At 49.9% G+C, this 11,849-nt stretch overlaps 1 protein-coding gene across 1 annotated transcript in view; it reads right to left on the reverse strand.

Annotated features, from left to right (window-relative positions):
- The window catches only part of PIK3R5 (phosphoinositide-3-kinase regulatory subunit 5), a 70,477-nt gene that overhangs the window by 57,532 nt on the left and 1,096 nt on the right, over positions 1-11,849 (reverse strand).

Here is an 11,849-nt window from a genome sequence, read left to right on the forward strand (position 1 = left end):
CTATAACATATATCAGAACTGCATTCCTTATTGAGGCTAAATACTATTCCATTGTACGTACAGATCCCATTTTGTTTACTCATTTGTCTGGAGATAGACATTTGGGCTGATTCCACCTTTTGGTATAGGATGCCTTTTTTTTTTTTTTTTGCGGTACGCGGGCCTCTCACTGTTGCGGCCTCTCCCGTTGTGGAGCACAGGCTCCGGACGCGCAGGCTCAGCGGCCATGGCTCACGGGCCCAGCCGCTCCGGGGCACGTGGGATCTTCCCGGACCGGGGCACGAACCCGCGTCCCCTGCATCGGCAGGCGGACTCTCAACCACTGCGCCACCAGGGAAGCCCAGGATGTCATTTTTTTATTAACAGTTTTCAACAGGGCTTAGGAGGTAGGCTACTGCACGATGGAAGGGATAAAGAACTGTTATACGACAGTGAAGATTCAGAAAGATCTCAAACTAGTAAAGTTCAAATGTGGGTGAGACTCATAACTGTCTTTCCATATCCATTCTCCCTTCTTCTACAGTAACATAATTTTTTGAAAATTTAGATTGTATTTCCCAGATCCCCTTGTAGCTAAGTGTGGCCACCTTATTACCTTCCGGCCAATGGAATATAAGTAGATGTTGATAAGTGTAATTTCCAAATCATGCTTTTAAAAGGAATAAGCATGCTGCTTTCTTCCTCTTGCTAGCTAGAATGCAGATGTGACGGCAATTGCTAGAGTAGCCATCATGCACCATGAGATGAAAGCTACATGTTGAGGAAGACAAAAACAAGACAGAAGGAGCATAGGTTCCCAGCCTACGACGTTGTCATGTAAAGTCTGGACCACTTATGCTCAGACTGTGGTTACATGAAGGAGAAATAAAGCTTTATCTTGTTTAAGCCACTACCATTTTGGGTCTCTCCGAAATAAAAAACACCAATATACTAACCAATATTTCAGCCAACACTGAGTTATCTAAGAAGCAAAATTATGTTTTTGTTTGTCCATTACTGTGTCATTTAGATACAGCGGGTGGGATTTTCCTCAAATTTGTAGACTATGTTTTATGGTCTGACCTTAAATAGAGACTACATGATGTACCCAAGATTCCCTTGGAAAGCCGAAGTCATCCTCTAGAGAAGCAGCATATCTTTCCCATATGGTGTGCCCACCTCTGTGTATCCCGCTCTGTGGGGAGCAGCGGTGACTGAGTTATTTAAAGGTCAGACACTCTTCAGAGCAAACTGGATTAACTGGCCAGCACTGAAGCAATTCAGGTTGAGAGGGTACTGTTTTGGTAAATGAATTGGAGATAATCGTTTATGGGTTGATAAGAAGGTACCATGAGAATAAAGTATGGGGATTACAAAACTCTTCCTCCCTAGACAAGATCAAATAGTTTAGTGAAAAATTATGTCCTCCAAATGAAACTATGGAGATAATAAAAAGATCAGTGCTTTCCTGGGGGAGGGGGAGGGGGAGAGACGAACAGACAAAGCCCAGAGGAATTTTAGGATATTGACAATACTCCGTATAATATTATAATAATAGATATATGTCATTATACATTTATAAAACCCATAGAATGTATAATACCAAGAGTGAACCCTACGGTAAACTATGGACGTTGGAAGATTATGATGTATCAATGTAGGTTCATTCTTTATGGTTACCAGGTGGAAAGGGTGTGGGGGGGGGAGGGATAGACTGGGAGTTTGGGATTGACATGTACACACTACTGTATTTAAAATAGATAACCAACAAGGACCTGCTGTAGAGCACAGGGAACTCAGCTCAGTATTCTGTAATAACCTAAATGGGAAAAGAATTTGAAAAAGAATGGATACTTGTGTGGGTATAACTGAATCACTTTGCTCTACACCTGTAACTAACACATCACTGTCAATCAACTATACTCCAATATAAAATAAAAGTTTTTTTTAAATGTAGGTTCATCCTTGGTTAAAAAAAAAGTGTCATTTTGGTGAGTGGTGTTGATAATGGGAGAGGCTATGCATGTGCAGAAATCTCTGGACCTTCCTCTCAGTCCTGTCGTAACCCTACAGTTGCTCTAAAAAATTAAGTCTTTAATTAAAAAAATAATAACGTTCCCACCTCCATCTACTGAGCAGGTCTTAGGAGTAACACAGTCAATGGGAAGTAATCACATCTTCAAAAGCACTGGATGGGTAGGGGGAGGAGGGGCAACGGGACTCTCTGAGAGGACTGAGCTGTGGACCCAACCATGAGGCCAACCCAATCCCTCCAACATTCCCTCTACAGGAGCCTTGACGGGAACCCAGTAGGGATGAGGGCTGGCGCAAGAAGGGGCGTTCTTAGCCGCTACACCCATCTCAGCGAGAATGTGGGACAGTGATAGCACCTGGGCCGGGGAGGGAGGATAAGGGGAGTGGGAAGTTGGTGGTATTTCCTTCTGCATCCATTGCATCCAGTACTTGGCCCAGTACTGGGGGCTTGCTTCTGTCAATTCCCACACGTCCCCGCCATCTTGTTTTTCCAGCTGACTCAGGTGCCTTCTAGAACGACCTCCTCTCCCGACCCCGGAACAGTTCACATGCCTTGGGCCTGAGTCCTGTAGCCTCACTTGTTCAGAAGTGTGTTTTCCTGATGCCACACAAGGCTAGTCCCTGCTCAACTCAACTTCTCACCTCCCTTCTCAACCCCAGCCCTCAGGCCAACCTCTGCCACTTTCAAGTAGGAGGTTTGAGTATCAGATTCTTCAAGGGCTGTGCCCTTACTGTTTTCTTCCTTTGCACTTTACAGCAAACCTCCCTACACAAACCAGGATTATCGCACCATGACCGGCAGGCTAGTGCATTGGTGGCACAGGTGTCCCTTGCACCTCTGCCCTGCAGGGGGAGGGGCAGCTCACGTTCTGCATCTTTTTTCTAATGGGTTCAGAGAAAGAATTCACCACAGTAAACAAACTCAGGTCCTCAGAAGTCATGTAAAGAGGGTGAGCCCCATCTTTGGATCACCCATTCTCCAGAGAGAGAACCTGGAATATTCCTGTCCCCAGAGCCAAGAGATCACGAGGCACGTTCCCAGACCTTTCCAGGTGCTTATGTTGGAAACCAGAGATAGCCAGGGGCCCTGGACACAGGCCCATGTTCTTGCGGGCGTCATGCCGGTTGGTTCCAGGTTGGTGGGTGGGCCAGTCTCAGCCCATTTCTCAGGTGGGCACAGAGAGGCGCGTCACTCTCCACCTTGGATGGACTTGGAAGTAGAATGGAAAGTTTCTCTCTCCTGGGGAGGCCTTTCCACTACTCTCTCCTTCCCCCAGAAAGCCTTCTTTCCTCCCCAAAGCATAACTCCCTTTCACACACAAAAAAAAAGGCAAGGAAAAAGCAGCTCATCCCTGCTTGGGAGTGACAGAAGGGAACCGCTTTTCATTCTGATGGGCCGCACATTAGACTAGCAGGGCCACGACTGTTAGCAATGCTTTCTGTAAAGGGCAATGTGCAAATTAATAATTATTATCAGTCATACTTAATTTTCTCCCAGTTTAAAAACTGGAGCTCGTTCCACTTCACCCTTGGCGTCTTCCAGGGTCAGCACGGCCAGGCACCCCCTGGGATGTCTGAAGAATCCTCAGAAATCCTCCAAGCATTTCATTGCCCCACTCCCCTTAAGACACAGCTCCTGATTGCCCCACAGCCTGCCTGGTAGGCAGACAGGAAGCCCCTCTGCCTTGTAAACACCATGTTGCAAACAGACACTTCCCCAGGCTTGTGTAAGGCGGGGTCACCAGCCTGGGAGTGGCTTGTCCCCGGGGCAGCTCCCCAGGGCTTCCCAGCTCCCTGACTTAGAGAGCTGCTGCCTTGAATCTGAGTAACTTGGAGGGTGGGACGGAAGTTCCCAAGGAGCCAGGGCTTAGCAGCTGGACTTTGCCAGGGGCTCCGGGGTCTGAAGCCCCCCAGGGGAGGACATCTGCCTTGTCTCGCCCGTACTGGACTGCAAAGACACAGGGCTTTGCCCCTTCAGATGCCCACAGAATCCAGGGAGATGCCTGGAGGGTGCATCCCCAGAGGATGACTGAACCCCACAGAGATCTCAGACACCGAGTCATCAGCCACCGGGGCTGACCCAGGCCTCCTCTGTGCTGGCTGCTACCAAGCAATCATTCATGCACCGAACACGAGCTGAGCATCACCAGATGCCAGCCCTGCAGTGGGGAGCTGGCACTGAACACGATGGTTGGGAAGTTTTCCTCATCGGGAGGGGGAGGCGAGAGGTAAGAACACCCATCAGGTCTTGGGGGACCTGAGTCAGGCTGGAGGAGAGGGTGTGGATTCATGGAGAAGATAGCGGGACTCAGCTTTGAAACTAGAACATAAGACCTTGGACTTTGGACTTTCCCTAGGAGGCGGGCGGCACCAAAGGCTTCTGAGTATGATGACGAAGGAGTTTTTTTAGAAGAATCTCCTGGGGAAGCAAGGAAGAGAGCAGGGCCCGGAAGGCCCATGAGCAGGCCTACAGTGATGGTGACGAAAGCTGAGTGGTGTGGCCGGGAGGACGATGGGGAAATGAGAAGAAGCAAGAACCCTGGGGGAAAGGAAGCACCATCAAAGCTGGCTGGAGAGCGGGGACAGGAAGAGGGAGGAAGGACTCAGAGGTGACTGCGACATCTCCAGACCAGGAGTCTGGTTTCACTAGAGACCCCCAAATGGGGAAGTCTGGAGAGGAAGCCTGCTCTGTGGATGAAGAGTTGGGCTCTGGGCGTGTGTTGATGTTGAAATGGTGAAAATGACCAGCATGGGCTTGGAGACAAGGGTCTGGGGTGAGGGAGCTAAGCACATCCACGGCCGGCAAGAAGAGAAATGTGCAGAGGAATGCCAGGAGGTGCACACGGTGAGGAAGAGGCTCTAGCAAGGGGTGCTGGGCAGCAAATGCTACGGACACTGCAGAGAGAGATGCAGTTGGGAGGAGGCCATTGGAATCTGCCATTACAAGGCCACCAATGACCTTAGAGGAAGCCATCCAGTAGAGAAGCCTGGGCAGAGGGAGGCAGGGCACCACCGTGATCAGAAGGACTTTAGTCTCTGCGAGTCCCGCCATGACATGGGTACCATGAAGGAAGGAGCAGGTCCCCTCTCTGCTCAGCCCATCAGAGCAGCTCCTACTGATGTACTCTAGGACAGCAGACTTTGAAAACTCATGGGGTGTCAGAATATAGAGCCCATTGATCCAAGAGGGAACAGGCTCAGAGAGGCAAGGAGGTGAGTGGGGGACAGCTAGGATGAGACAGCTCATCTTCTATTCCCATCCTGGAGCCTGAACATCACAGCACAGCCCCCTGTGTTCTCTTAAGCACAGCAACAGGCCAAGGAGAGCTCTGAGTTTGGGGTTTTCTCAAAATGAAACTCCCAAGATGTCAGTACAGAAGTGAATGCAAGATGCAAAGGCCCACAAAACGTTGGCTCGAAAACCCCAAGAACAAGAGGCCAGTAATTTCCAGCGCAACCTGGTTGGGGGGGTTGGCCCTGAGAGTATATCTGTGACAGCCACACAGGAAGGTGACTCTGAAGTAGCCTACTTCACCTGGTGTTGGAAGGAGGCAAGAACAAGAGACCCCCACCACCATCACAAAAGCCCCTTCTCCAGCACAGGATATGGGCAAGCAGCCCGGTGTCCACTCATGCTTCCAGGGTCTCACCATGGACGGCTCTGGTTTTCTAACCGCCAACAGGCTCCTGGTCTGGGGAAACGGGCTGTGAAGCAGGGCTGTGGGATTCGTAAGGGAACTGCCCAGCTTTGGGATCTGTTTATTCAAGGCCATTGAATTTCTTAAATTCAAATCATGTTCTCAGAACAACTAACTTTTCTACAGCCAGTATGACACGGCCACTGTGATCTGGAGAGCTACCAACTCTTAGAAATGAAGTGATCTCCGTCTCCATTCTCATGGCTTTAGTTTCTACATCTGACATGTATTTTCCCCGAATACATCTCCCAATGGGGAACTCACTACCACAATGCCACCCATTCCATTGTTAATCCGGTCTGACTTTCTTCAAGATCTTCCTTGTGGCGAGCTGAGGTCTATCTCCTTATAATTTCCCTTCATTAGTCCCTTTTCCTTCTTGGAGAATGACCTCCACAGGGCAGGTCTTCACCTTTTCCAAAGGATGTTGCCCTTCAAACATCTAAAGATGGACATGACTTCTCCCTTACATCCTCTTAGAGAAGAACATCTCTCCTTCCGTAAACATTTTGTATTATGCCACCACTATCTTGGTTACCTTTCTCCGGGTATGACGTGGTTTATCTGCATCCCCGCTAAATGCAGCACCTGGCCTTGAACTGCTCTCCAGATGGATGGAAGCATCTAAGTGTGGAAATGGGCCTTCCCTTAGCCAAAGGGCAGAGAAAGTTGGGACTCATGGGAATTACTGGCTGACTGTTGGAGACCCAAGAATCAAAGATGACTCTCGGGTTCCAGCTTGGGAGCACTGAGGTGCTAGGTGTGTACATGGGAGGACTGAGGAAGAGAGAAAAGGAGAGGAAGGCTTGGGGGGGGTGGGAAACCAAGAATCCAGCAGTGGAAGACCTAAGACCAGAGTTGTTCTCCCAGCCTCCAAGGAACAGATCATTCCCAGCTCTACAAGCTGTCCGCAGGGTACAGGAGGAGATGAAATGCCTCCAAACCCAGCACGTCACAAAACCAGCACATCACAACCTGAAAATGGCAGTACGGGAATGGAAAATATAGGCCGACCTGACTTGCGAGCATAGATGCAAAAATCTTAAAGGGAATCGCAGCAAATCAAGCCTAGCGCTGTACGGAAAGAACAAAACTCCTTGACCAAGTACAGTTTATTCCAGAAGTGCAAGCAGAGCAGAAGGAAGTTAATAATATAACATGTCGTGCAAATCTATCTCAAGGTGAAAGAATACGAGAGTTTCCCAGTAGATGCTTCAAGTTGTAACTGACAAACCTGACTTCCATTCATGCTTTAACAAATCCTTACAAATGAGGAATTGAAGAAAACTTCCTTCACACGTGACACTTGACTTCAAGGCATCGGCCCTTAAAGAGCTGTGACCACATCAGTGAAACAAAGCCTCAGGCTCCCCCCAGTCCCTGGGCATGCGGGAGGCCGTGAGAATACCTGCGGCAAAAACAGCAGCAGTGGCTGCCTCTCTGCTTCCTGGACAGTGTCTTCGTGCAAAGAGGTACAAACGCGCACCTTCTCTGGTCTCGTGGTCTCTGGCTTCTCTGGAGCCTTAAATCTAGCTCCCTGGTTGGGGGGGCGCGCGGATCAGAGGGTTTCTTTTAAGGACACCACTAGCCAAAGTAATGTTCTTTAATCATCTTGGAAACGGACTGAATTCAAGACTTGACAATAAACCCAGAAAGCGCGCATGTGGCTCGGGACTGGTCCCTGCACGGAGCCCCGAGAGCACCCCAGGGAGTCACCAGCGGCTTCCTCTGCAGCCTGCATGTGTTCACGACCCATCATCACCCCACCTTGCCTCTGACAACAGCCAACTCCCGCGTGGAGCTGTGCTGGGGGTTAGCCAAAGAAATCAGTGAAGACAAAGTCCTGTTTTCCACAACAGAGGCTATTCACCTGGGCTCCGTGGTGGACAGCAGAGGTCTGAGAAGACCCTGAGGTTTTCTGCAAAACTTTGCAAGAGCGTGTGTGTGTGTGCCTTCTGCCAGGGGGGTAGGGGGTGGAGGAGATGATCTATCACTTTATCAGTTTTCAAAGAGGCCCGTTATTGAGAGAGGGTTCAAAACTCTTCCGTAAGAGCTGCAGATGTGGATGTGATCTCACCCAGAAAATGCACTGAGGAGGTGGGTGGCCTCAGCCCGGCTGCATGGAAATGGCCGTGGGGAGAACTGCCTGACACGAGTCAAAACCACCAAGCCATTCAGGAACAAATGCTCAGACCCAAAAGCCAGAGGTACGTCCGCAGAGACCTCGTGGTCCTGGGAAGAAAACTTGGGATGAAGAAGAAGGATGTGAAGGCTGAAGAGGTGACTTCTTAGAGAATACACAAAATCGGGTTGCTTAACCCTGCAAGGACAGCAGCTCCAAGACAGACGAAATGAAGGGCCAGTAGACTACGCGGTGGCTTTCCGTGGATGGCCAACATAAAAGCACAAATGCAGGGGACTCCTGCAGGGGACTCCTGCAGGGAGCAACGAAACGCGTTCTCTGGCGACGATCAGTGCAAAGGAAAAGGGAGGCGCCCCCTAACAGCACTTATGGCCTTAATGCCGTGAAGCCAGACCTTGGAGTATGGGGGAGGGGCAAGGAAGGAGGAGATGGGGCACAGGGGATGAGCCCCTGGTCTATGCCAGAGTTATCTCACCTCGTTCTCGCAGGAGAGGAGGACCCCACACCCCACAGAGATGCCGAAAGGAATACCTGAGAGGGTGCACCCAAAGAGCGCTTAGCATGTGTCTGCTCAGTGTTAGGAATTATTTTTGTTAGCATTGCTATTTTCTTCTATTTTGTGTCTCTCAAGTCTCAACTCAAATGTGACTTCTTCAAGGAAGCCTCTCCTTAACCCCCAAACTATACTGGGCTCCCTTTCTGTACTCTCAGAGGACCCCATCATTGTCACGACTGTCATTACACGATATGTGTCTAGTGTCCTGCCCACTAGACTAATTTCCACGAGGGCAGGAACATTATCTGTCGCACTCAGGATCCTCAGAGCCCAGTACGTGCCCGGCACCCGGAAGGTGCTCCGTGCAGAAGTGCTAAGCCAAGGAATGGCACGTTGGAGGTGAGGAAGGGGCCATGGAAAGCATCTCGTGTGCACTTGGAGGGAGACGGGGAAACTGACACCCAGAGACGTACACGGACTCACCCAGGGTCACAGGGCTGGGAGCGGAGGAGTCAGGCAGGAACACGGTCCCTTGACTCCACAAGAGGCAGAAGCCTGGAAGCTGCCTTTAGTCTTCACAGCCCAGCCCTGCCCCCCACGAGGAAACCACACAGACTCATTTGCCTAGGTCAACAACAACAGCAGAAAGACTGGAGGACACGAAAATGAAAAGTGCACCACTCCCTCTGCACCCCACCCTCTGCCCCTCACACCTCCCTGTACTCACATCCTCCTGCTGCTGCTACGAGGGGATTTCTCACCTGAGACATCCTGGGGAGAGATCCTGCGGTGGTGATGGCTGAACAGCCAGGCTGAGCATCAGACGGCTGGTCACTGATGCTCAGACCCTGCAGGCCAGACGGGCCAGTGCTCTGGTAGGACATGAAAGGCACGGTGAGGACGGAAGGACAGGGTGGCCAGTGCTATGGAGTGAGGAGGGGACTGGGAAAGACTTTAAAGGTGATGAGGTTGGAGCTGGGCATCCAAGGATGCACTCACGCTCCACTGGGCAGGCAGAGGAAGGGAAGGGCAACGTGGAGGGAAGGAAGAACACGTGCAAAGGTACAGAGGTTTGCCCGAGCTTCAGGAGCTGAAGCAGGCAGGGTGACCCGGGCTGGGGGGCAGGGGGCCTTGCTAGCCACGCTAAGGGGTACGGACCTTCTCCAGAGGGCAAGAGCAGCTCTGAAGGATTCGCAGCTGAAAAGCGACTTGTTCAGATTGGTTGCCTTACGTCACCGTGGCAACAGGAAAGAGGCTGGGCTGGGAGTTGGGGAAGGCTGGAGGCAGGCGTCTCCCGCTGAGGACAAACTCCAAAGCTCAAAGCCATGTGCCCCGACTGCTACAGCCGCTAGACACAAGAAGGAGCCAGTGTCTGCTCTGTGCCACTTTTTCCCATTCATCGGCCTCCACCCTCCAATCGCACGCACCTTGCTACAGCTATACCTCGCGTATCCGGAAGTCACTTAGCTGATAACCCAACTATCCATAACCTCCCAGCCACTAGCCTGGAAGCAAACAGAAAAGACCTGGAGACGGCCACGATTCAGGCCCCCAAAGTCATGCGCTACAAGCCACGATCTCCACAGGTACAGACAGGCTGCCACTTGGGCTGGGTCATCTCTGGTCATCAGCCCAGCTCTGGTGCTTCCTAGCAGTGTGGTCTCGGCCCCCAGTTTCCCCCCCACATGAAATAAAGATAACAGCTGTAGCGACCTCAGAGTGTGGCTGTGAAGATTAAAGGAAATGGAGAAGTACTTAGCCCACTGCCCAACACCATAAAGTTATAGCTAAAGGGGGAAAGGACGAAAAGAAAGATGACAGAAATTTTGCCCCGAGCAGACCCAAGGTACAATATGGCAGGTAGAACCGTTTGATATTTTCAAGAAATTATTAAAGCACGTACCGTGTGCTAGATCTACAAAGGCAAGCGACACATTTGACAAAGATTTCCTTTAAAACTGGATGCCATGAAAGTTTTGGTGTTTAGAAGGTAGAGCTACCGGAAAAAGTGATGTGTGCAAATTCATTTACAAGAATGACATAATTCTGTGTGTATCTGTGTACATCGAAAGCATCCCCCCATATCTGTAAAACACACATCGTGTTTAACAGAATTGAATAAGATGCCATCAGTTGGACCTAGAGACTGTCATACAGAGTGAAGTAAGTCAGAAAGAGAAAAAAAATACCGTATACTAACACATATATATGGAATCTAAAAAAAAAAAAAAAAATTGTAAAGCAATTATACTCCAATAAAGATGTTAAAAAAAATTAAATCACTTTTTCACCTATAAGACTTCTCACAGACTTTATTGTGCTAGCATGCTTGATAAATCTCTAGGGAGGGAACAGGGTTTCCTATTTCATGAACGTTTAGACAGGAGTCCTTTTCTTTTTCGTGGAACATCTTGCAGGACAGCTGGAACGGTTTTAGAAACTCTGATTTAGTAAATAAATTTAAAAAAAGATGCCATCAATTGTAAGATGCACCATTATTTTGTGTGCCATTAAGAAAGAAATATTGCTCCTATTATAATGGTAGGATACCATGGATGGTAAGATGCATCTCGGTTTCAGAATTGTTCAAAAAAAAGTGAAAATATGTACATCTTCGAATTGATGGAATACCCTAATATGTAATATATGTTCGCTGTGGGAGTGTCTCATCTTGCCTTTGGGCAGAAGTCAGATGTAGTCTTTCCTTTGTCCGCCTCCCACCCCATCTATGACAGAAGCTCAAAGTTCAAAACTTCACGCCTCTCCCTTGAGCTGCTGGCGACCACCCTATCTTGCCCCTCCAGAAGCTTCCCCTCTTAAGAAGCTGATCCAGGCTTTCAGCCCACCCACAGCTGCACCAGATAAGCCTTCTGGTTCACAGAGGTCCCACAGGGCTGGCCAGCTCGGCTTCTTGGGGTGAGCCTCTCTGAACTAATACCAAGTCAACACTATTTGAGTGCTTGTCTGAACCCAAGCTGGGGCCTCCAACGCTGGGCTGCCCACGCAAAGGCGACTGGCTCTCCTCCCACTTCTCAGCCACTAAGCTCGTGATCAACCACTAACCTGGGACTACGGAGCAGCCTCCACTGTGAAGCCTCCCCATCACGACCCTTCCAGTAACCCCAAACGTGCTTTTCACCCAGTTAGCTTCCACTTGATTCTTCTCGAAAGAAATGAAAAGGGGTGCACGGGAGGGAGGGAGGGAGGGACAGGGAGGGGAGGCAGAAGGTCCTCTTCCACTACAGCTTGTGGAGAGAAGATAATTTGTCATCCTTCACCTAAGAGATTGGCAGGGGTCTTAAAACCCCAATGAGGCCCAGCATACAAAGACCCTGAGCTGTCCCTACCCAGCGTCCCAGCTAGTTATTCTCCAGAAAGCAGAGGAGGGTACCCTGAAGCAGGAAGAGAGAGCTGGACCATTTGAAACTGTCTTCTCTGTCTTCCTGGACCCACACCGCGATGGCCACACTGAGGAAGCAGGTAAGCACAAGACGTCCAC

The sequence above is a fragment of the Neophocaena asiaeorientalis genome, unplaced genomic scaffold (assembly GCF_003031525.2).
Source record: "Neophocaena asiaeorientalis asiaeorientalis breed wild unplaced genomic scaffold, Neophocaena_asiaeorientalis_V1.1 scaffold543, whole genome shotgun sequence".
Classification (NCBI taxonomy): Eukaryota; Metazoa; Chordata; class Mammalia; order Artiodactyla; family Phocoenidae; genus Neophocaena; species Neophocaena asiaeorientalis.